The sequence below is a fragment of the Leptidea sinapis genome, chromosome 20 (genome assembly GCF_905404315.1).
Source record: "Leptidea sinapis chromosome 20, ilLepSina1.1, whole genome shotgun sequence".
Taxonomy (NCBI): Eukaryota; Metazoa; Arthropoda; class Insecta; order Lepidoptera; family Pieridae; genus Leptidea; species Leptidea sinapis.
Genome location: NC_066284.1, coordinates 11470874 through 11496801, shown reverse-complemented (window position 1 = coordinate 11496801; position 25928 = coordinate 11470874). Strand labels below are relative to the sequence as shown.

At 34.8% G+C, this 25928-nt stretch overlaps 1 non-coding gene across 1 annotated transcript; it reads left to right on the top strand.

Moving 5' to 3' along the window:
- The first annotated feature begins 3297 nt into the window (after nt 1-3297).
- Nucleotides 3298-3371, top strand: Trnas-uga (transfer RNA serine (anticodon UGA)). Its single transcript has one exon. It is a non-coding gene; the product is annotated as a tRNA-Ser (tRNA).
- The last annotated feature ends 22557 nt before the right edge of the window (nt 3372-25928 follow it).

The following is a 25928-nucleotide window of genomic DNA, read 5'->3' as shown; positions in this document are numbered from 1 at the left end:
CGGTTTTCATCGACTTGCGTCTGACAGACATGGCGACGCGTCGCCAAGCGATCTTTGTTTTTGAACAAACTTGGGCCACAGTAGACATATGTACTGTCTACTGTGCTTGAGCTGTTGCAATTATTAAATTTATATTTATCAATATACCAAATTATTTTACTTATTAGAAAAAAAATATTTTGAAGTAATACGTCTTTCGTCGCATTAGGGAAAAATTATCAGATTCAATTATATATAAACTAGCTGACCTAGCAAACGTTGTATTGCCGATATTAAAATCGCGATACAAAAGTAACTGTTGATCGTAGATGGGTGAAAATTTGAAGTTGTATGTATTTTTTAATGCTGACTCAAAATTTAAAAAAAAAATGTCAAATAAATAAAAAAAGTCGTGTGGACCACCCTTAACATTTAGGGGGATGAAAAATGTTATGTTGTCCGATTCTCAGACCTTCCCAATATGCACTCAAAATTTCATGAGAATCGGTCAAGCCGTTTCGGAGGAGTTCGGTCCCGCACACCGTGACACGAGAATTTTATATATTAGATTATACGATACGTGCGCACACCGACACGCAAATTCGACACCCTGACGTTAGCTGGTCAACTAGACCATTTGTATCAAACTTCAGCTACCAAGCCTCTTGTAACTCATATGTGTACTGAACCACACCAATGGACGAGAATTAAATATATTTCAATATGATATATTTTAAATTTTATACAAGTTTTACACTCTTTTTTTTTGTAAAATCAAAGGAGAAATTAAAATTAATAGCAGTTAAAAAAAATGCTTTTTGTAGAAATCGTAATAAGATATAGAAATTTTATTTTAAAATTTAAAATTAACATCAATTCCTGCCTTATAGATGAAATTTATGTAAATTTAAATCTTATTTTGCAAATTGAAAAATGGAATAATTTTATCAAATTAATGTATTGTCATCGGTCCTCGATAAATCTATGAAATTTAAACGAAATCTGTCAGTTCAAATTGGGCCAAAATCGCGCCCAAATGAGTCAGTTACAAACAAAACAAACGTACAGGTGAAGCTAGTAAGTAGTAGTGAAGTACAGGTAAAAAAACCGACTTCAAAAACTCAAAAGTATCAAATAACTAAAAATTTAATTTAATACACCTTTACCTTTAATATTAATAAAATGCTTTTATTAATATGTGCTACCTATTGAAAGGTTTTAAGTCGGTGCCAAGCCCTAAACAAAACTTAATATTATAAACAGCTTACTTACTGTAATTATTAAGGTTGTCTGGCCACACGTTCTAGACGAAGCTATCCCGCTCAAAGTCACGCGTGGCGAGTGTAGGTACTTACTATAACATTTGGCTTGGCACCGACTTCAAAGCTATCAATATGTAGCACATACAAATAATAGTATTTTATATTCAAAGTAAAGGTGAATTAAATTAAATTTTTAGTAATTTTTTTATTTATTTTTTTTGACGTCGGTTTTATTAAAAGTTGTTTTTTTTTAATTTTTACTTTTCAGTGTAAGCTAATAATTATAATATATAATCAACCTGAATGAAAACTCCTAAAAAAGCCGTACACAAAAAACAATTACATCATCGATGTAAACAAAAATTTTCATAAAAATGTTCATAGTCTGAATTGTGGCGACGGCTCCATTTTTTTTAAATATTATACAGGACAATGTTTGTTAAGTTCTTATTATGTAAATCGATGGAGCTAAGCAGGTTGTTACCTAGAATTGCTGAGTCACAGACGTCGCGACAACCAGACCCCTCCATTTTATATATTAGCTATACATACTTATTAAAGAGGACATTGGTGAGTCATTCTATTATTGAGTGTAGTCGTAATGAAAAGGACGCTAAATTAGTAATCTTATAATACTATGGGTATTATTAAAAGGCATATTTACTAGTGGGAGGCTCCTTTGTGCAGGATGCCGGCTAGATTATGGGTATCACAAGGGTGCGTAGTTCTGCCGTGAAGCAATAATGTGTACAATAATTTGTGTTTCGGTCTGAAGGGCGCCGAAGCTAGTGAAATTACTAGACAAGACTTAACGTCTTATGTCTCAAGGTGACGAGCGCAATTGAAGTGCTGCTCAGAATTGTTGGGCTTTTCAAAAATCCTGAGCGGCACTGCATTGTAATGGGCAGGGCGTATCAATAACCATCAGCTGAACGTCCTGCTCGTCTCGTCCCGTATTTTAATAAAAAAAAGGGCAAAAAGGCGTAAAAGGCATTAAGTTTCTCAAAACTGATTGCTTTAGAATTCTTTTTAATGTCACTTCTAACACTACCACCGCTTCGGAAACAAATGGCGCTCTGAGAGAGAAGAAGCGGCAGTAGAAACTCTCCCAGCTTTTTGCGCTCTTCCTAAAATATCCAATATTGTACTGCCATTGTTATAGAATAGAATAGAAAACACACACCTTCAATTTTCAGTATTAATTACAATCTTAAAATACAAAATTAAATTAAATAGGTAAAAAAACATAATAAAATAAAAATAAAAAGGACTGTGAGGCGCGTGATTTCCTGATAAAAGGAGCTATTGAGGAGTTATTGCTATAAAATAATAATTAAAGCTATTATGTAGCTTAATGACGTAGAATAAGCAACGGGTAATAATAACCTTTTTAAGTATCAAAACTATTTTATCAATTACGAATTATATGCAAAGATGAACGAATATGTATTGTATATGTTATGTATTTAACGAGTATTGCATAGTAATATGTAGAACATTCTTTTTTGTTATTTATTTGAGTTCTCGTAACAGGCTTCGTCATGATCGCTTAAATGCCATGTGCGTCATTGGTCGTTCCTTTTCCTAAAAAATGGTTGAGGGAGGCGATGGCTGGTGAATGCGTCATGCTTATGAACGGGAACTTCTTGTGGTGGCAGGTAGCAAACTCTGCATCATGTTCTGAAGATTTAAGTGATTTTTTGTATATTTTTATGATCTTTAATAAAATAAACAATATGTTATGTTTTTAAAGTGATAACGCTCACTTCTAGGATTAATACACAAATAAAATTTGAAAAATAAAATTTTATGAACGATACGGGATTCGAACCCACGACCTCCGGCGTTCCGTGCCGGTGTTCTTACCAACTGAGCTAACCGTTCGAGTACCGCCTCTTTATAAAATTCTGTTTGCTTTGTTCAACTCTCAGGTTGTGGCTTCATCTACAGGATCTACTTTACAGTTGATAACCTGCTCAACCCCAATATTTGCATATTAGGAAATTGACTTGAGATGTCGCTCTTGTAAATCTAAACAATATGTTATGTTTTACTCGAACGATTAGCTCAGTTGGTTAGAGCACCGGCATTGAACGCCGGAGGTCGTGGGTTCGAATCCCGCATCGTTCATAAAATTTTGTTTTTAAAATTTTATTTGTGCTTTAATAAAATGCTCACGTAAATTGAGGTATTATACATCAATTTACTTACAACGTGTGTGGATTCATCCATCCACTGTTCTCAATAACTCTTGTGTTTTTATTCATTTATTTGTTTGTAATGCATTGAGTATTTCACGGTTTAGTATGATTGTTGCATCACTTTACATAAGCTGACCTGACAGACGTTGTTCTGTACGTAATAAATAAAATACTTTTCTTTATGACTTTGTTAATAATATGATTTCATTACATCAAGAATGATTTCGTTAAAATATAAATAATAATCCCCGTTGCTATATTGAAATTGATTCACAGCAGAACTGTCAATCCGTGCATCAATAAATTCTCTCATATAAAATATGTCCATACAAAACAAAATTGAAAATAAAAATAATTATGGGTCCCAAATCGAAATAAAAACTATTTAAACTTACTAAATTAATATCCGTTCATTAGGAGTTCACTGGAAACAAACATCAATTTTTTATATATTAGGTATGGTTAGACCCTGAGAGTTGAAAAAGACATATCAAGATTTATGAACGATACATCACTCGAACGGTTGGAAGTGCGCTCGGACGGAACTCGAATGGTCGCGGGTTCGAGTCCCGCATCGTTCATAAATTTTATTTGTGTAATTAGTTCCAGAAGTGAGGGTTATCACTTTAAAAAAAAAATAAGAAATTGTTTAAATATTTTTTTTTATTATGCGTTCTTTTATGAGTAATAACAAAAGATACATAAGGAAAGGCCCTGCCATTGCTAAAACAAAACCACGTGTACAATCATGTATGACTATACAGCTCTATACTATTCCCGACTCGTGGTCACACCAGTTAGTCACACCAGTGTGATTACAAGTAATTTTTTTTCCTCGTGGTCACACCAAGGGTTTTTTTACTACACCCTGTGTTGGTGATTTATATATTTATTTATTTATTTATTTATTTATTTGGATCATCAACATTACATATATTACACATTTATATAAACTTATGCTAGGTACAATTATTCTGATATATGTAACAATTAAAGATGAACACATCATTCAATGGTAACAGTGAACAGTGTGATTTATACAGTCAAAAATGTCTAAGTACAAAAATGTATATAAAGTAAGGATATAATTTATATGGTTTTATAATGAAGAGGATATAGGTACATACTACTTGGAAAAAAAAATTCACAGGTTAGCTTGATGTGCGAGAATTATAATATATAAACAATATGTTATGTTTTTAAAGTGATAACCCTCACTTCTAGGATTAATAATTTATTGGCTTATCCTAGAATTATTAATCCTACAAATAAAATTTGATAAACAAAATTTTATGAACGATGCGGGATTCGAACACACGACCTCCGGCGTTCCGTGCCGGTGCTCTAACCAACTGAGCTAACCGTTCGAGAACCGCCTCGTTACATAATTCTGTTTGCTTTTTGTTCAACGCTCAGGTTGAATGAATTGATATAAGTGCTGTGTCATTTTCTATTCTCATGATATGATACCTACAGTAAAAAAAATATTTACTTTGTCAACCGAGACACTCAAATCTTTACTACACCTGAAGAGTTTTAACTTTAGAAACTTATTAATAATTATATATCTTTAGGACATTTTATGGAAATACTACGCTAACTAATTAATTGGGAGTTGAACAAAGCAAACAGGATTTTATAGCGAGGCGGTACTCGAACGGTTAGCTCAGTTGGTTAGAGCACCGGCACGGAACGCCGGAGGTCGTGTAGGTAGTTAAAACTTAACAATAAGTTATGTTTTTAAAGTGATAATCCTCACTTCTAGAATTAATACACAAATAAAATTTGAAAAACAGCAAAATTTTATGAACGATGCGGGACTCGAACCCAGGACCTCCGGTGTTCCGTGCCGGTACTCTAACCAACTGAGCTAACCGTTCGAGTGTCGTATCGTTATAAAATCTTGTATGCTTTGTTCAACTCTCAAGTTGTGGCTTCATCTACAGGATCTACTTTACAGTTGATAACCTGCTCCTCCCTAATATTTGCATATTTGGAAATTGACTTGAGATGTCGCTCTTGTAAATCTAAACAATATGTTATGTTTTTAAAGACAAAGCATACAAGATTTTATAACGATACGACACTCGAACGGTTAGCTCAGTTGGTTAGAGCACCGGCACGGAACGCCGGACTTCGTGGGTTCGAATCCCGCGTCGTTCATAAAATTTTGTTTTTCAAATTTTATTTGTGTATTAATCCTAGAAGTGAGGATTATCACTTTAAAAACATAACATATTGTTAACGCTAATTAATAAAGTTACCTATGTACAAAAGTAATAATATATCTTTGCCTACTTTGACAGATTCTACTTATCACACCACTAACGTTAACATATTAAACCCGTGGTGTGAAGACGAGGAAAAAAACATTTTCCGTCCATAGTCATTCGTTATCTAAACTATCGATTTTTTTTATTATGAACAGAACAATATCTGTCGGGTCAGCTTGTTATATAAGAGGATATATTTCACAGAACAGACATTGTTATATTATTAAGTTTATATGCAACGGGACTAACATGTCTAGACTAGACTGTGAAGTTCAGACACCAGACGTATTTCTGCGAAGGGACGTCGGTACAAGGTAATATGACTCATCTGTTGTACGTATTACGTCATATTATATTATGCGGCTTTGTTTGACTTCCAGACAACAACGGTAGAAGAGAATTTTAAATTAGATACTCAAGGATATATCGAGTTTGCTGTTAAACAGAATTCAAAATCCATGCTCACACCACAGTGTACAGAAAAGTAACAGTGGGCCGTCGGTTTTGATGTTTAACGAAAAGCAATGCATGGCGTACTCCGCAGCTTATAGGGTTTTCACTCTTCACAAGTTTATTTTTTAATTGACTTAATATATATATTATTATTATTTCTAATATTGAAAATTGCCTAATATTAGAGAAATAAAAGCTAATATTAAGTTTATTTTTTATCTCCTGAGAAAGTTAGAAAGATTCTAATAAGTTATTATTCTACCTTAATAAGTTATTATTCTAATAAGTTATTAAGTTAGTCATTTTAAACTATTCTTTCAATTTTGATTTTTAAACGACGGGGGACACATCAAAGTAAAAACAGAACTGTTGTTTTTATTTAATTCCGAGAATTTTTAATATTTATTCACCTTATAAACCTTCTCTGGACTTCCACAAATAATTCAAGATAAAAATTTGCCAAATTGGTCCAGCCGTTCTCGAGATTTAGCGAGACTAACGAACAGCAATTCATTTTTATATATTTAGATAAGGCCTTTGTCTAACAGTGGACGTCTTACGACTGAAATAATGATAATGATAAAATATATTGAATAATAAATAAACTTCCAAATCACATTTTACAATTAATGGGAAACGGGCATTTATTTCCGGCTTCTAGATGTAGAGTGCCAATGTGCAATCACTCACAGCACAGCTGGTCGTATGAACCATTTCAATTGCTTCATATTAAATCTAACACGAGTTATCACTTAAAGTCGTGTTCTGAGCTGCTAACTAATTCTGACGTCAGCAGCGTATGCTGCTTGTATGCTCGTTTAATCGGAAAACTGGGTCTCGAAATTGCAAATTCCTCGGTCATCTGGAGGGCAAAGACAAATTAACAAGAAGCTGGGCGTCGGAATAGACTAGAGCACGGCAATACTTCAAGCCCTTATTCTCTCGAGCTCTGCAAAGCGCAGGTCCGGCCACATATGGAGTATTGCTGTCATCTGTGGTCTGGTACATCCCAGCATCAGCTCGATCACTTCGTTGTATGTCTTCTACGGCATTTATCACGGGGAGTGTTCCGAAGAGCTGTTTCACCTGATTGCTGCTGCCAAACTCCACCTTCGTGCGACACACTACAAATTAGGATAGAAGAGTCGCGTTCCTCCACAGTGCGGTTTTCAAGGAACTTTTTCCCACGTACTACAAAGCTGTGGAAAAAGCTTCCTTGTGTGGAGTTTTCGGGACGATACGACAAGGGTACCTTCAAAAAAAAAATGGCGTACACCTTCCTTAAAGAATAATAATATATATTTGAAAGAGAAAGAAGAAACGGCGCAAGAAACTCTCCCAGCATTCTTTTTTGTGCTCTTTATAATAAAATAAATTGTACATTGTTATTGCTACAAATTAAACATAATCTAGCCCAGGTTGTCCGATCATTTATAGATATTCAGCTGTGGAGTAGTAGGATTTAATTTATATATAATATCTGAAGAGTGGCTGGGACTTTATTATAAAAGTGTATACATTAACCCTTAAAGCTTATATGTATCTTATGAAGCCTACAATAATTAGTATCAAGTTGTAGAAGGATTCCTCTGGAGTTGCAAGATGGAACAAAATATCACTTGTTCTATTCCACAAGTAAAATACATGAACTACATCTATAAATTGATATGTACATAATTTTGTGGCCTGCTTCAAGTCGTGTCGCATTGTTATGAGACAATGGAGACGCGCCTAGATTGCATAACGCGTTGTTTCAGTATTTCAATAAATTATGGAACACTCAATTAAAACGTTGGAATATTCCATTAACTCAGTATTGGTTTTCTAATTAAACTGTTAAAGAGAGTTATCGTTAGTGTGGTGTCTATCTTCTATCTTAATTCGACTGAATTATTTTTGTATGTTGGGTAATTTATGGAACTCCTTAAAATTTATAGGGATACATTTACTATTTTACTTTTTATTTCTGACTAAATTAGCAATAATAGTGTGAGTATTATATGGTGAAATTGAGCTTATGATGACTATGAACTGCCCACTGGAACTTTTTAAAGGACCAGGAATAAACATAAACTTGTTATGCCTATTACTTGGTTACTTCGAGTTAGTAAGTATTTTGTGGGGCGATGTATATGCTTTTGCAACAAGATCCCAGAAAATATTCAAAACAAATGTTGAACATAATTCAAAGGAATTGTTTAAAGACTTATGTATTAAAGGTTACTATAACTTAATATGTAAGTAACCATACCGACTCTGTGATAACTTTCTTTACTACAGATTGGGAATGGCGCGACCGCACTCAGACTATGTTATAAATTTTATGATTAAAGATGCTCGCTGCGTTTCATGCGTCCATTTTTCTCAGGTCTGAAAAATAAATTTTAGAATTGGTGATTGTATTAATATCTATCTGTGAGTAACTTGGCTTAAACGCACTATATACAAAGAAATATATATAAGTTTTACTTGTGTTTCTTTGTATATATATATACAAAGAAACACAAGTAAAACTTATTTGTATATCCTCTTTTGCTTTGCTTATATTATATTTATTTAACATCACAATTTCCTTATATAATATATATATAGGTAACAATTTGAATAAAGGAATATATATATATATATATATATATATATATATATATATATATATATAATGAAAATGGTCTTTGGTTGATGCTCAATCACGCCTAAACCACTGATCGTATCGACATGAAACTACAACCATTCTATGCGAAATTTATCCTAGATAGTTTATGGCTAATTGTTTATTTTTAGAATTCCATCATTCCTTCATTAATTTATGTCCTTTTAAAATTCGCCCAGCGAAGCGGGCGGAAACGGCTAGTATTATATTAAATATAAAGTTATGTACTGTCAAAATGATATAATAATATCTGAATTGTAACTGGTTTAAACGCTATCGTAACCGTTAAATAACATGACCCTTCTCAATTCATGACAACACCAGACATGACCTTGCGACTATTCGCCGTGTGCAAAAAAACCGGACGGACAAAGCTTCCAGACTATTATTCTGTTCTGGGAACCGAACCCGGGACGTTAGGGTAGGTCACAGTGACTTTGGTGTCACCTTGCTGGTCGTTGACCCAAGCTTTGGTTTTAGACCATGTCTGGCAAAGGTTAGAAGGGTGAATTCGGGTTTTGTAAGCTATCCTTTGTGCCAGTTTTGTGTTACCATGGTGGTTGTATTAATTGTAGGTCCGAGGATTTATATAGCGGTTTCCTGCCTGCTAATGCAGTTTAATTTAAATTATCTTTTCAGAGGATTGTATAGGACGTTAATTGAAAATTGTTAAAAACATCGAACAAAATATGTATCTATAAATTACATAATATGAAAAAAAAAACTTTTCAACACAATAAAATATGTACTAAACACTGGTGCAAGAGTTTTGAATCAAAAGTATTTTATCATGGTGTAAAGAATTCCGATCGTGACTCTATTTGAATTTCTCATGTCTTATGTTTAGATGATTCAATCCGAATTTACCCTAATGAGCGTTACGTATCCGAGCGTGATATCTCACTCTCTTTTATTTACAAAATAAAGTGCTCAGCGTGTCAATATATTTCATTGGAATTAATTATAGAGTCCACAAGCTCATAGAACGTTCGAGAGAACTGGTACATTTCCGAGTTCAACATTAAGCAAACACGTGCTGTTTCTAGTTATCACGTGACGGACCCACGTGCAAACGTCACGTTTATGTCACTCACAAGCGTGCCGGATTATGGAAATGACGTCAATAGCGAATAGAAATCGGAAACGCGATCGTTGATAAATAATTCAATGGAAATTGCCGAAAGATTATATTAATTTGTTGCATTTACTAGCTTAGGACTGGCTTCAGTTCAAATTCACCTTCGCACGACATGCCACTAATTAGGATGTCATCCCCACCATCCGGATGTGTGGCGTTCCTCCACAGTACGGTTTTCAAGAAACTTTTTTTCACGTATAACCTAGCAGTGGATTTAGCTTCCTTGTGCGGTATTTCCGGAACGATACTACAATATGTGTACCTTCAAGATAAGCGTGTACACCTCCTGTGATTCCTCTGGTATAGCAAGAGAGTGTGGGCAGCGGTGATCATTTAACACCAGGTGACCCGTACGCTCGTTTGGACTCCTTTTCCATAAAAAAAAATGATTAAGTTAAGTACAGCCAAGACGTCTACTGCACATTGGGGACATTGGCATCCTTCAAAGGTTCGATGATGATTTGTTTGCATTTCCCTCATCTAATCTATCCCAGTAATCTTGACCAGATCAGCTTATGTGGCTGCTACCGTGGCCACCACAAGCGGGTCCGCCGCGGACTAGGAGTCATATTTTTTGGGGATTTTTGCCATAATCGCGAACGTTTAGCAGTCGGGTTGGCAATCGCTGTAGATTTGCCCTGTACTTCCCCGGGGCACAAAAAGGCCCAAGGGTTGTAGTAAGAGGCATCTAATAGCATTTACCAGTAGGAGGCTTCTGGCCGTATATTCTTTTTCGTTCTTTATCTTGCCTTAGCTAGTGAAATTACTGAGCAAATGAGACTTATCATCCGGTCTCAAGGTGATGAGCGCAATTTAAGTGCCACTCAGTATTATAGGGTTTGTCAAAAATCCTGAGTGGCAATGCATTGTAATGGGCAGGTCATATCCATCACCATTAGCTGAACGTCCTGCTGGTCTCGCACCTTATTGTAATAAAAAAATACACTCTCGGAAGGATCTCTCTTACGACACCCACGAGAGGAGATGGGGTGGTGGTATTCTTCTTATACCCATATACGCACAAATTGTTTTAATTTTGGTATATTGTTTTTTTACCGGATGTAAGTATACACATTTAAACAATTGGGTTTAAGTTCGAAATAGCTGTATTGCCGTTTTCGCTCTTACGGATTATAATAGAACATCTATGTTGCGATATTTCAGAGGGAATTTTTTTCAGGTTCACTAATATCTAGAATGTTATGTTACCTGACATTGGATTGTTTGTTTTTCACTTGGTTTTTCATTCAAATTCTATTATTTTTTATTCAAAATAGGATATGCGTGAGACCTGAGAACGGGTGCAAGAAACTTAACGGATTTATTTTTATAAAAATATGGTTACAATATTATATCTTACAATAAAATTTATTATTCAATAGCCTGTGTGAGTGGTCACTCCATTCCAAATATGTGGTATCATTCGTCTGCAAAAGTAATGATTGATACCTTGATGAATGAAGTAACATTGGATAACGAGTTCCAGCGTGGAAGTAACGCACCAGAAACAGCTCGCAATATCAATGCTTTGTTTGGAGAAGAAACTCCTAATTAACTCACGATTTGTTTTTGGTTTGTCTTATGTTGCACCACAATCCGTTTTTATATAATATACTAATATTATGTTTTTTTTATTTTTATGAAAATAAGGGACGAGACGAGCAGGACGTTCAGCTGATGGTAATTGATTCGCTCTGCTCATTACAATTCAGTGCCGCTCAGGATTATTGAAAAACCCCAGAAAATTCTGAGCGGCAGTACAACTGCGCTCGTTACCTTGAGACATAAGATGTTAAGTCTCATTTGCCGAGTAATTTCACACAGGCTAAGGTGCCGTTCAGACCGAAACACAGTTATGCTTACACATTACTGTTTCACGGCAGAAATAGGTGCCGTTGTGGTACCCATAATCTAGCCGGCATCCTGTGCAAAGGAGCCTCCCACTGGTACAAGTGAGATAAGTTGCTTATTATACACGAGGCTGTAGGTTGCAACCCGAGCCGCAGGCGAGGGCGTAAATCAGCCGAGTGTCTAGTGAGCACCTTACTCACGAGTTTCATACGCAGTTTTTCAATAGATTTGCGAGACAAGAAACAAACATGTATTGCATAAATCGCTTAATTATTAAAACATTTGGTGAATGTACAATTGTCAAAACGTCATTCGATTGTTTTTGATGGTATTTTCACAGTTTTTAGTATTTCTGGCAGAATTAAATGTGTGTATATAGTATGTTCATCTTCTGTATTAAAACTTCAAATACACACAGCAACAAATGCAAACAAATATGAAAAGTATGGGAAATAGTGCGCAAGATTTACTTTATTAGATACTTCAAATTTATAATTTTTGTGATAAAATGCATTTATTTTGTAACAAATTATTGTGAATTATAAATAATTAACACACTAATCTATTCCAAAATTTTAATGGAATTTCAGCGGCATATAACCTCTTTGTTGTTACAAAAAAAAATACGCGATTAAATTGAAAATGTTCTGTTTACTCTCATATAATTTGCAGTTATGTATTAAGTTTACTTTGTTAGGATAATTCTATTATGCACTAGTGTGTTATATTATTGTGCATTTGTTATAGTTCGGTTTATGGCCCTAAATACGATGCAATAAGGTTAAATTTACGAGCAAGTGTATTGGATAAAACATTATTCATATATTACCATGCCTGCTTTGAATGTAGCATCATAATTGGACCAGTCACTTCGGAGAGTAGCCATTAGAAACAAACAGATAAACAGCATCTGTTATTTTTCGTCCAAAATGTGAACACTTTATTTGGGGGTTAAATTAAAATTGTCAATATTAAGATAGAGTTAGCAGAGTCAGAACTTTCTTGTTGGAACCTTACGTTAGGATCCTAAAAGAGGAGGAAAAAATCATAACACAAAATATTTCTAGATTTTATCATTATGAGTAACTAATTTTCAACTTTTTCAAAACAAAATAACTCATTAACCTGTTAATATAAAATGTAATTAAATGTTAACAAATGATATTGAATACTCACCAATACCTCTTTAAGGCTGGGTTGCATCATATTAGCTGTTATATTTAAGGTTTAAGTCGAATTTAACGATAAGAGAAATGCTTAGAGAAATATTCCTTGGTATAGTTAAAGTTAAAGTTAAAAATCAAGTAAATATCGAATATTTGTTTGAAACATTAACTATTTAATGTTAACAATAGCTTTAACCGGCGAAGATTGGACGGTTTCGGTTAACAGTTAAAGTTATGACGTCATCTAAAAACTGTCAAATGGTGCAACACATTTTATGCTAAATCGGTGCTTTAATATGTTTGCTATTGCTATAGTTAGTTGGTGCAATCCAGACATTATATTTGATATATCAAATGATATAAAAATACACTAACCATTCTATCGCTGCCATGCCTATACATTTATGAAATAAGCCTATTTGTTCAAAAACATATGTGTGATTTCTATACAAAAAAAAGCCAGAAGGTTTTAAACACAAGGTATCCAAATAAACTCATAATGCCCTTCTGTAGAACTGCATCTTTTAGTAGAAATTGTTTCAGCATGTCTGTGAAAATATATAATAAATTGCCCAATGAATTGAAAGATTTACCGTTCAAAGTTTTTAAAAGAAGACTGCATCAGTGGTTAACAAATAAGTGCTTCTATAGTTTAAATGAATTTTTCAATACAAAATGAATTAGTCTATTTGATAATAATATATGTAAATTAATATACTTTTATGACATTGAATTTGTTAATATTATACATAGGTACTAAATGAATTATTATTTACGTCTCATATTATAATATCTTAAAATTTCATTTTATAAATATTATTGATATCATTGTGAAATCCGACATGTTTCAATATAACAGTACGATTAGTGTTTAGACAATTTTGTAACATATTTTGCATGTCAATTGACGAAACATATTGGATTATCCATTATATTGTTAACACCTTAAGTACAATGTTTCCTGCAAATAAAATTTCATTTCATTTCATTTCAAAAAATCAAACAGACATATGATACAGTTGAGTATAGTTTTGTCCCTAAATAGCTTTAAAAAGGTTCATATTGTGGCAAAACAAAATTACAATTTCGTTTCCCATAGATAGTGTGCGACACTGAACAATTGAGCGCAGTTAAATGGTAAATGCGTGACGAGAGTGTTACAAAAAGTGTGTTTGGGTGAGGAGAACGGAAGTTAAGAGGGAGATATAAGTTAGTCCAAATAGAGAGTTACGTTTCGTAGGGGCAAGAGAGGGAGAGAGAGCTGCGATCGAACGATTTAATAAATTTAAATATTTGTTGAAAATTATATACACATATATTATGTATATAATTAGATATATAGCTAAAGATGTTTTAATTCAGTCGTGTGGTCTTAAGCACATTAGTTTTTTTGTTATTTATAAATAATGCTGCTTTAGTTTCTAGAAAATTTAATTCTCTATACAATAACGTACTTTTTATTCCAAATTAATAATACGAAACTATAGCTTCAGCTAAACACACATATTATGTCGATTTAATAAATTAATATAAAGTTACTTTCAGCAATTTTTTTTCAGTGTGATAAAATTCTGTAAATTTAAAAAAATCTGCTTCAATGTGTAGTTCGTGTTATCAAGTTTCGAAAAAAAAATATACTTCTTTGTTCTTCATAGAATTAAATGTTTGTTTGAAGTCTTAAAAAAATTTCGTTTAATGTCGAACCCTCTTTACTCGCGAAGTTTTCACTTCAAAAAATCAGCCAGCAGTTTAGCCTTGAGCTTGAAAGCTAAGTAAGCTTAGTCGAAAGGTTCTTTATTCAAAATATTCAGAGCAAGGCAAACAACTTCCAAAAGCAAAAAGCAAAACTTCCAACAAAAATAACCATAAACAACCTAATACAAAGGATTTCGTCCTTTAAACCTCCAGGCCCTTTGGGGGTCACCTTCGGGTCAACGAACCCTTGCGTAAGACTTGCGTCATTGGCATGAAATGCGAATATTAGATCAGACCCCTCGTATAGGCTGTCCTTATCTGAAGCGTTATGTTTGCATATGTGAGAAAAGGGTGCCATATTGCCTCTTCGTTATTGTTGTTTTTGATTCCGCAGTAGAAACTCCTTAGTTTGTTTAGTCGTGTTATGCTTAATGATATGTTTAAGCTGTTCGAAATTTGAATTAATGAAATTCTTCAGTTTTGGCATTTAATTTGGCAGTTAGGGCAAGTTGTTTATTATTTATTTTTCCTAAGTTCTAAACCAAGACACACACTTACATGTCATATTATTGTTATGCGAAATTTATTAATGAGAATCTAAGTATCTCATAAGTATAATTCGACGAGGGTGCACGAGGCATCGTGTAGAGGTGAACCACAATATGTCGAATACATATTCGAACATACAGAAATCTTGGATCATATATACGTTTAGATAGACTGTGACAGCTGTGAAAACGACGAAAAAAATTGAGGTTGGCAGTTAACCTAGAGTACACTAACACACTAGTAGCACACTAACACAGAGTAACATATAGATCACGAGTGTAAGACGTAGCTTGTCACACACAAGTAATAAACCCGACCTGTTTTCATCGGTTGTCTAGCAGCAAGAGAATCTATCTAGGCGTATAAATTCTATAATAAAAAACTATAAAATACCAAGATACCACAATATTGACTGTCGGGGCTTGACCACTTGGCGTTGCGAAGAGACGTTGCTTCATTATTTATCGCATTTATCACGGGAAGTGTTCCGAAGAGGTGTTTGACCTGATTCCTGCCGTCGAATTCCATCTTCACACGACACGCCACAAACTAGGATATCATCCCCACCATCTGGATGTGTGGCGTTCTTCCAAAGTGCGGTTGTCAAGGAAATTTCTTCCGCATACTACAAGGCTGTGGAATGAGCTTCCTTGTGCGGTGTTTCCACGGCAATACGATATGGGTACCTTCAAAAAAAGCGCGTACACTTTTCTAAAGGGCTGGCAACGCTCATATGATTCCTCTTGTATTCCAAAAGAATGTGGCCGGCAGTGATCACTAAACATCTTCCAAAAAAAACTCAATTAGCTTATTAACAATAGAACATATGTACTCCTTTTTCTTATAAAAAAACTGTTACTTAAGGCTAGACATTTACATATAAAAAAACCTAATTGCATAAAACATCAAATATATTCTGAATTGCTAGTTGTTAGTTTGATATTGAGTAAAGCAGAGCTTTTAATAAATGATGGTTCGTGTTCAAGACACTTTCCTCCCCAAACTCACACGTTCGCACACAGGCAAGCATAGCCGTGTGCTCGACCTTGGACGTAGGGTTCAGTGCCCGGCGCGACAACTGCGTTGCACGTATGCAACACCGTATTTATACCGAGATGAACCAATGAGTCCACTTCGCAGAATCGATCGAATCGTTTTTTGGCTGTATGGCTGTATGGCTTTTGCCTCGGTGGTCTTAAAAACTTTAGATGTCAACTAATGATAACGCAACTATTAATACTATCTCTCTAATGTCATATACACTATTTCTTATGGAGAATTTGTTAAAACCAATAAAGATTTTTTTTTATTATTATTTTTATAAATACAAGTGTGAGAATATTCATAACTATTTAATCTTATTTTAATTTTATATAGTATATGATTAAGTTACTTAGCTGTACCAGCTTTATTAAAGAGATATGTTATTGAATATTATTTTACATGATTCCTGATTTTGTATATTACATACCGACTTAGTTAACATTGGTATGGATACATAATCGATGTTCAAGGCTTTGTTAGATAACGGTTTAATCTGATTATAAAACTATCTATGGCTAGTGGTTTCATATTCAAAAGACTAAGAAGGTAATGCCAAGCGTGGCTGACTGTTTCCGAATTACGAATCAAAATCGGTACCAATACCGAACAAAAGATTCGCTTCGCTATTGTTAAATAGCAAAAAAATGAAATATATAAAATTTACCGTACCAAATGTTGTTTTGTTAAACGGAGAGGTTATAAAACCGGTGGAATCTGCTAAATTTCTTGGCATTACACTGCATTCCAAATTACAATGGGGCCCCCATATTGAAGGATCCGCGAACAGACTTAGTTCTGCAGCATACGCGATTAAAAAGATTAGACAATTAACTGACATAGATACGGCGCGACTAGTATACTTCAGTTATTTCCATAGTATTAAGTATTATGGTATATTGCTGTGGGGCAGCGCTGCCGATATTAATACAATATTTGTGCTGCAGAAGAGGGCTATTCGCGCTATTTATAACCTAGGCCCTAAGGAATTATTGAAAGCACAATTCAAAGAAATTAACATCTTGACTGTTGCTTCTCAATATATTCTTGATAATGTAATGTAATCATAGGCACATAAGTGAATTTGTTAGAAACTGTCATAACCATAATGTTAACACCAGGAACAGACATAAGCTTATAATGCCTACTACTCGGCTAAGACGAGTTAGCAAGTCTTTTGTGGGGTATATATGCTTTTACAACAAGATCCCAGAAAATGTTCAAAACAAAAGTATTACGTTATTCAAAAGAATTGTTAAAAAACGTTTGTGTAGTAAAGGTTACTATAACATAAATGACTTTCTTAATGATACATCAGATTGGGAATGGAGCTGCCGCCCTCAGGCTATTAAATAATAAGTTTAATTGTACAATGTAACTTTGTTACTTTGTAAATGTTACTTTAATTGTACAACATATGTTTTGATGAAAAAAAATCCCGCTGAGTTTGTTGCGCCCGTTCTTCTCAGGCCTGAGGCATTCATTTTGGAATGGGTGGTAGTTTTTTTGACTTTCAATAACTGATGTCACATCCTATTTTGAATAAAAATATTTGAATTTGAAAAAACTTAAATTTTGTTTCATTCTCTATCTCAATTCTTGTCTCTCGCATGCTTTATTTATTGCTTTTTATTGTAAAAATGCTGATCCCCCAAACCCTCCTTCGCTGCCCCCATCCAACCTATTTCTGCGATCATGACCAGATCATCGGTCCATCTTGTCTACCAACACTACGTCGTCCGGTACGTTGTCGCATTCAAGGACTTTTCTGCTCCAACAATCATCTGTCCGCCGAGCTATATAGCTCGGCGTGGTCAGGGTATATACCCTGCCCACTGCCACTTCTATTTCGCAACCATATGGGCTAAGTCAGTGATTTTGGTTCTCCTACGGATCTAATTTCTGATTCTATCTCGTAGGGAAACTCCGTGCGAACCTGCGCATGAGACGATTCGTGATAACCCTAAAACAGCTTATATACATGGCTCAGAAGTGATAAAGGTCTAAAGTTCTTCAAAAGCGTTTTCTCCCCTTTTTGAAGAACAGCACTACTACTAGCACTACCTCTGTGCCATGCTTGCGGCGTTTTGCCTTCGAGAATGACGGAATTGAATAGCTTTTGGAGGATCTTAATTATAAAAGTACCACCAGCTCTCAGTAGCTTGGCTGTAATTCGATCATCAGGGCCTTCTTTTGTTTTGAATCTGTTTTAGGGCCATTCTTATCTCGTACAGGCTGACGTCGGGGATATCTTCTATCTCGGTGTGGCGTTCTCCACAGTGCCGTTTTCAAGGAACTTTCTTTCAAGTACAACCGTATACCTACCGTAAAGGCTAGCAACGCTCCTGTGATTCCTCTGATGTTGCAAGAGAATGTGGGCAGTGGTACGCCCATTCGTTTTTCTCTACTATAAAATTCAATGTAAATAGTAGTTATATATAGCACTATATAATGATTTCGTTACATTTACAAGAATCTAGTGCAGTACCGGTTAGACTGGCATCCACCTGGTCGGGTGAGTACAGTTAGCGATCCTACTGACATAAAAATACCGGCCACTTTGCACCTGGCAGGTTTAATGTTACTTGTAAGGAACCTTCGTGATTATGAAGCACTAAAGGGTATAGGTATAAGAGATTTGACTACGGTTAAAGAGATAGCAAGTGTGAAGAAATGCTAAATAGGAGCTATTTTAATGACAATTAATACATTTTAGAAGTTGAAATTTATGATTAAATAATAAATTTAAATTTATCACATAAATTGGTGACGAGTGCAGTTGTAGTGCCGCTCAGAATTTTTGGGTTTTTAATTAATCCTGAGCGCATTGTAATGGGCAGGGCGTATCAGCTACCATCAGCTGAACGTCTTGCTCATCTCGTCCCTTATAATCATATAAAATAAAGACTAAGCCGTCACGCAACGGGATTTTAAAGATCCTTCAGTTATTACTACACGGCCACATTATCTCAGTAATTTGAAGGCCCCTCCCGTTTCCCTTTCACCTTCTCATGCTCGTCCTGTTGCGTCAGTACGGTTTGCATCACCGTAAGGTACATGTACGAGATATTATCGTGCCACTGCTTTCGTTTTCAAGTGTTTATTGTTACGTTTTGACTTTTGTTATCAATAGTTTTGCAGTTTCTTTTGTTTTGTGTCACTATAATAGTACTGCCAGAAAAATAAATACCTTTTTACTTAATCCAGATTCTTTCATTGATTTTTTATCATAATAATAATTATAATCAGCATCATAACACACATTTACAACAATCTATAATACTGAAAAAATAAGTCGTTGTTTATTTACTAACAATAATACCATTGATGCTTGTTTTGCACACCGTAATAAAGCGACGATGTGACGTCATCGACGTCAGGTCTTGTGAAAATGTAACCGGGTAGTATGAATATTAAAAGCACAAACACGGCGTTGGAAATTTTATTCCTCAACAACCAGAAAACACATGAACCTTTCAACCTGATTCCTGCCGCCGAATTCCACCTTCGCAGGACTCGCCACAAATTAGGATATCATCCCCACCATCTGGATGTGTGGCAGTCCTCCACAGTGCGGTTTTCAAGGAGCTTTCTTCCACGTACTACAAAGCTGTGGAATAATTCAATCTCAGCAGGAAGTTGCTTCTGCTTTTGAGAATTTTTTTTCTGACATTCCAGTTTCTATCACAAGCACTCTTGTCTCCTCCACCAGTGTTGCTGAGTCACTTCTTCTGGAAAATGTTAAAGAATGCCAAGAAACTTTCAATTTTAGTTTTGTTAGCCCTAGAGAAATAATTAAAATTTTTAAGTCTCTCGACATGAAAAAAACTGCTGATATATGGGGCATTTCTGTTAAAATAATAAGTTCTATAATTGATGTCATAGCACCATATCTTGCAATAATCTTTAATAATTGTATTAGTCGTGGCGTGTTTCCTGACCTTCTGAAACATAGTAAAATTACACCAATATTTAAGTCGGGTTGCTCTTCTCACCCGAATAACTATCGTCCTGTGTCGGTTTTGCCGATCCTTAGTAAAATTTTTGAAAAAATAATTTTAAGCCAAATGCTTACTTACTTTAACTCTCATAAGTAACTTCATTTGAAACAATTTGGCTTTACTAGGGGACGTTCAACAACAGATGCAGGTGTTGAGCTAATCAAGAATATTTTTGATGCCTGGAAGGAATCGCAGAATGCACTTGGCATCTTCTGTGATTTATCTAAGGCTTTTGATTGTGTTCAGCATTCAACGCTGGTCAGGAAGCTATACCACTATGGCATAAAAGGAACTGCGCTCGATCTTCTGACTTCATATCTAAACAATAGAATTCAGAGGGTCGACGTGAATGGCAAGAGATCTCCTGGGACTCTTCTCAGTATGGGGGTACCACAAGGGTCTATTCTTGGACCGTTCCTCTTCCTTATCTATATAAATGATCTTCCTAATCTTATAGAGAAAAAACATAAGGTAGTATTATTTGCGGACGACACTTCACTGATTTTCAAAGTGAAAAGAAACCAAGCTATGTATGACGAAGTGAACGATATTTTATCTGACATCGTGTACTGGTTTAGCGCTAATAACCTATTGTTAAATAGCAAGAAAACTAAATTCATTAAATTTACCGTACCAAATGTTAAAAATGTAAATACAAATGTTTTGTTAAACGGAGAGGTGATAGAACCGGTGGAATCTGCTATATTTCTTGGCATAACTCTAGATATCAAATTACAATGGGGCCCACATATTGAAGGATTGGCGAACAGCCTTAGTTCTGCAGCATACGCGGTTAAAAAGATTAGACAATTAACTGACATAGATACGGCGCGACTAGTATACTTTAGTTATTTCCATAGTATAATGTCCTATGGTATATTGCTATGGGGCAACGCTGCCGATATTAATACAATATTTGTGCTGCAGAAGAGGGCTATTCGCGCTATTTATAACCTAGGTCCTAAAGAATCATTGAGAGTAAAATTTAAAGAAATTAACATCTTGACTGTTGCTTCTCAATATATTCTTGATTTATGTTCATAGGCACATAAGTGAATTTGCCAGAAACTGTCATAACCATAATGCTAACACCAGGAACAGACATAAACTTATGATGCCTACTACTCGGCTAAGTCGAGTTAGTAAGTCTTTTGAGGGGCGATGTATATGCTTTTACAACAAGATCCCAGAAAATGTTCAAAACAAAAGTATGACGTTATTCAAAATAATTGTTAAAAACGTTTGTGTGGTATGGGTTACTATAACATAAATGACTTTCTTAATGATACCACAGATTGGGAATGGAGTGACCGCCCTCAGGCTATTAAATAATAAGTTTAATTGTACAATATTACTTTGTAAACATATTTATTCGATGAAAAAAAAAAGCCTGCTGAGTTTGTTGCGCCCATTCTTCTCAGGTCTGAGGCATTCATTTTGGAATGGGTGTTAGTTTTTGACTTTCAATAAGTGATGTCACATCCTATTTTGAATAAAAATATTTGAATTTGAATGAGCTTCCTTGCTTCCTTTCCGGGTCGATACGGCATGGGTACCTTCAAAAAAAGCGCGTACACCTTCCTTAAAGGCAACGGCAACGCTCTTGTGATTCCTCTGGTGTTGCAAGAGAATGTGGGCGGCGGTGATCACTTAACACCAGGTGACCCGTACGCTCGTTTGTCCTCTTATTCCATAAAAAAAACATGAAATCGTGAGGCTGGTCATCCTTTTTGAACTAATTGGAGCATTTTGTCTAAGTTTTAACAACCATTGCATATGCTTAACCAGGCATGCATACACGCATACACGGGAAAAATACTATACTAGCAATGACGTAACGTCATTGCATACAGCGAAAAAAATCGATAGTAAAAATCATAGTTGTATTTCATAATAATGCCTTGCTTTGGTGAAGTTTCCCTTCAGTAAAATCGCAAACACCGTTTGAAAATCATTTCAGGGAAAATATTTATACAGTAAAATTTCTCAAGTTGGACGAAACTGCACATTGTGTGGAAAATGTGATTAAAATCGGCCGGGGAGTTATTGAATTATATATTGAAGAAATTGTTATATCAAATGTTAGAAAGATTAGAGAGTACACGAATGTAGCGACCGCTAGATTGGTGTACTTCAGTTATTTTCACAGCATCATGACGTACGGTATTTTACTATGGGGTCATGCTGCTGACATTGATATAGTGTTTGCACTGCAAAAGAGAGCTGTTCGTGCTATATATCAGCTTGGTTATAGACAGTCTCTCAAAGAAAAGTTTAAAGAAATAAATATTATGACTGTTCATTGTCAGTACATTTATGAAAATTTAATGTATGTTCACGAAAATCGTCAACTTTTTGCTCTTAATAGTGATTTTCATTAATATAACACTAGAAATAAGGGATTGCTTGTAACTAATTCTAGTAGGCTTCATAAGATACATAATAGCTTTAAGGGTAAATGTATACACTTCAATAATAAAGTCCCAGCCACTGTTCAGGCATTATCTATAAATAAATTTAAATGTTTTATAAAAAAAAGGCTCTGTCGTAAATCCTATTACTCCACTGAATATCAAAATAGCTGAATATATAAATGATCGGACAGCCTGGGACTAGACTGTGATTATTTTATAGCGATAGAAAAGATTGTACAATATTGTATATTTTTATTGAAAAGAGCGCAAAAAAAGAATGCTGGGAGAGTTTCTTGCGCCGCTTCTTCTCTCTCAGAGCGCCATTTGTTTCCGAAGCGGTAGTAGTATCTAGTAGTTATTAGAAATGACATCAAAAAGAATTCTAAAGGAATCAATTTTGAGAAAATAAATGCCTTTTACGCCTTTATGTCTTTTGATAGTACCTTGTTACACCTAAAGAAGCTCAAATTACCCCACCCATACTTTATACAAATGGGGCATTATATTTGACCGAAGAGCGTATTATACTGGATCAGAGCTGTACAGCCATAAGGTGCCGGTTGTATTTTTCAATAGTACTTCCGCTATTATTACCACTATTATCAACTGTTGCAGTAAGAAACGTGACCGGTTGTAGAAATAGTCACAAGGTTACAACTGTTTTCATCACAATGGTATTTTTAGAATTTACTATTACCAGCCACGCTTTTTATAACGTGACTTATAGAATGATTGATTTATCATTGCTCTTTATTCTAATGTAGCTTTTTCATTTTTATTTTATGAAAATACGGGACGAGACGAGCATGACGTTCAGCTGATGGTAATTGATACCCATCATAATGCAGTGCCGCTCAGGATTCTTGTAAAGCCCAAAAATTCTGAGTGGCACTATAATTGCGCTCGGCACCTTGAGAATGTTAAGTCTCATTTGCCCAGTAATTTCTCTAGTTACGGCGCTCTTCAGACCGAAACACAGTAATGTTTACACATTGCTGCTTCACGGCATTAATAGGCGCCGTCGTGGTACCCATAATCTAGTCGGCATCTTGTGCAAAGGAGCCTCCCACTGGTAAAATTGATAGTTTTTGAATGACGAATTCTCAGAAGAATTTTTAGAAGGCTGCTGCAGAAAATGCGTTGTGTGGCGTATAACGGAGCCTCTTAGAAGGTTATGGGTCGGCGAAACCGTGGCAGGCCCAAACGTATTGGCTTCCCGGCGCTAATTAGAACCTCCAAGTGTTACAATACAATATGATACAAGATATTTTTTCCAGGACTAAGTGCTCACATAGATCTTAAAGACTAAAAAAACTCAATACATACCCCCTGCTTAGTTCTAATATTATTATTATTTTCTTTTCATAATAAAATATTTGAGGTGCTTATAAATTATGTAGCATAATAGAATTCTTTTAAGTAATCACTAAAATAAAATAGTGAAAAATATTCTACATAATATAATAAATAGAAAATAAACAGCTTCAATAATAATAATAAAAAAAACACAAAATATACCCTATTAATGATGATAAAAAAAACTTTTAAAACTCCCACTAGAATTCAATCTAGTTTATTTTAATTTCTGCTCTTTTTGTAATATTTGTAGACGGTCACTTTTAAGACCTATAAATAAAAGAATCGTGTTGTCTACAGCTGCTGTCAACAGGTCGACTTGGTAGGTACCTACTGAAAATCAGTGTTGGAATTGGGGTGATCCTTATTTCAATTCCAAAAAATGCTGAGTGGGTGTCCATTTCGTGACGCCGTATTTTTAAATTTGTTAATTTTTACTAAGTATATAATGTTTGTGTTGTCATGAATAAATGAATACTTTATTTTACTTTACTATATAGGTTACTTAAATACACACCAGTGTCTCCGGCAATATCTAGTGAATAAACTTCATTTTCAATGTATCTCTATGGGAAATGTTTGAAGCTGAATAGCTTTTTATCCCGATTAAATAACAAACTTGACCTTAAGCTTTTCAAGGATATATTATAGGGATCTGAACATGTTGTGGTTGATGAGGAATAAAATGTTCAACGCCGTTTTTGTGAATCCCAGTTTTTGTATTGAATCTAGGTGTTAATAAGAGGAGTAGGTTTTAGGAATATATTTAACGTTTTACAAAAAGGTGACTGTCATTTTTAATATCGACCGGTAACTTGTTAAATATCATTCATGAGATGAGAACGGTTAGTGCAAAGTACCAACAGGAGGTTCATTCTTACGCAGGCTAGACTTAATGAGTTGTAGCACTGTCATTGTAGTTGTAGTTGGTAGATTGTTTAACTGGTCTGTGTCTCGAGCAACTTGTTGCAGGTCCTATCCTCGCTTCGAATACATTTTCCGCAATTGCTTGTATGTGTTGTTTCATTAAGAGGTAAACAGCACTTCTAAGTGCTTGATTGATTTGCCATCGTCTTTCAATTCACTGTCGTATAATTATTATTCATCATAATAGTTAAAAAATCTAATAAAAACCCTAAACACAATATTCTCTTTGGTATTCAAATATTTCCTAATATTAGATTTTAATCTTATTTTGCAAATTGAAAAATGGAATAATTTTTTAAATTAATTTATTGATATCAGTCCTCGATAAATCTACGAATTTTGAACGAAATCTTGCGGTTTAAAGTGGGTCAAAATCACACCTAAATGAGTTGGTTACAATCAAGTATACATACAGACGAAGCTAATAAAAAGCGTGTAAAACTATTATATCTTCATAACCGACATCGATTATACTCGTTACAATATTGTTGACAAACTTCACAACTATACTGACAGTAATAGCACAGTTTTTCAAACATTTTGTCTTCAAAAAAGTGTTTCAGAGGCATAAAAAACATTCCAAAATGAAAAATGTGTTCCATTAAAAAATAAAGCTTTTAAGACTCATATACAATTTTGTTACACTACGTTTAATGAAGTTACTTTTCAGTTTCATTTAATAGGGATTGCAAGCAGCTGTGGACAACTACGGCTGGTATAAGCCGACTGAAAGTATGGTAAGCAAATTGTTATCTTTTTAAAGTGATAACCTTCACTTCTGGGATTAATTACACAAATAAAACTGAAAACAAGTATTATGAACGATGTGGGACTCGATCGCGCGACCTCTCCAGTTCCGTGCGAGCGCTCTTTCCAACTGAGCCAACCGTTCGAGTGACGTACCGTTGATAAGATCTTGAATCTTGAAGAATGCGGGAGGTCGCATATTTGGGTCGTATGTTGTCTTCGGCA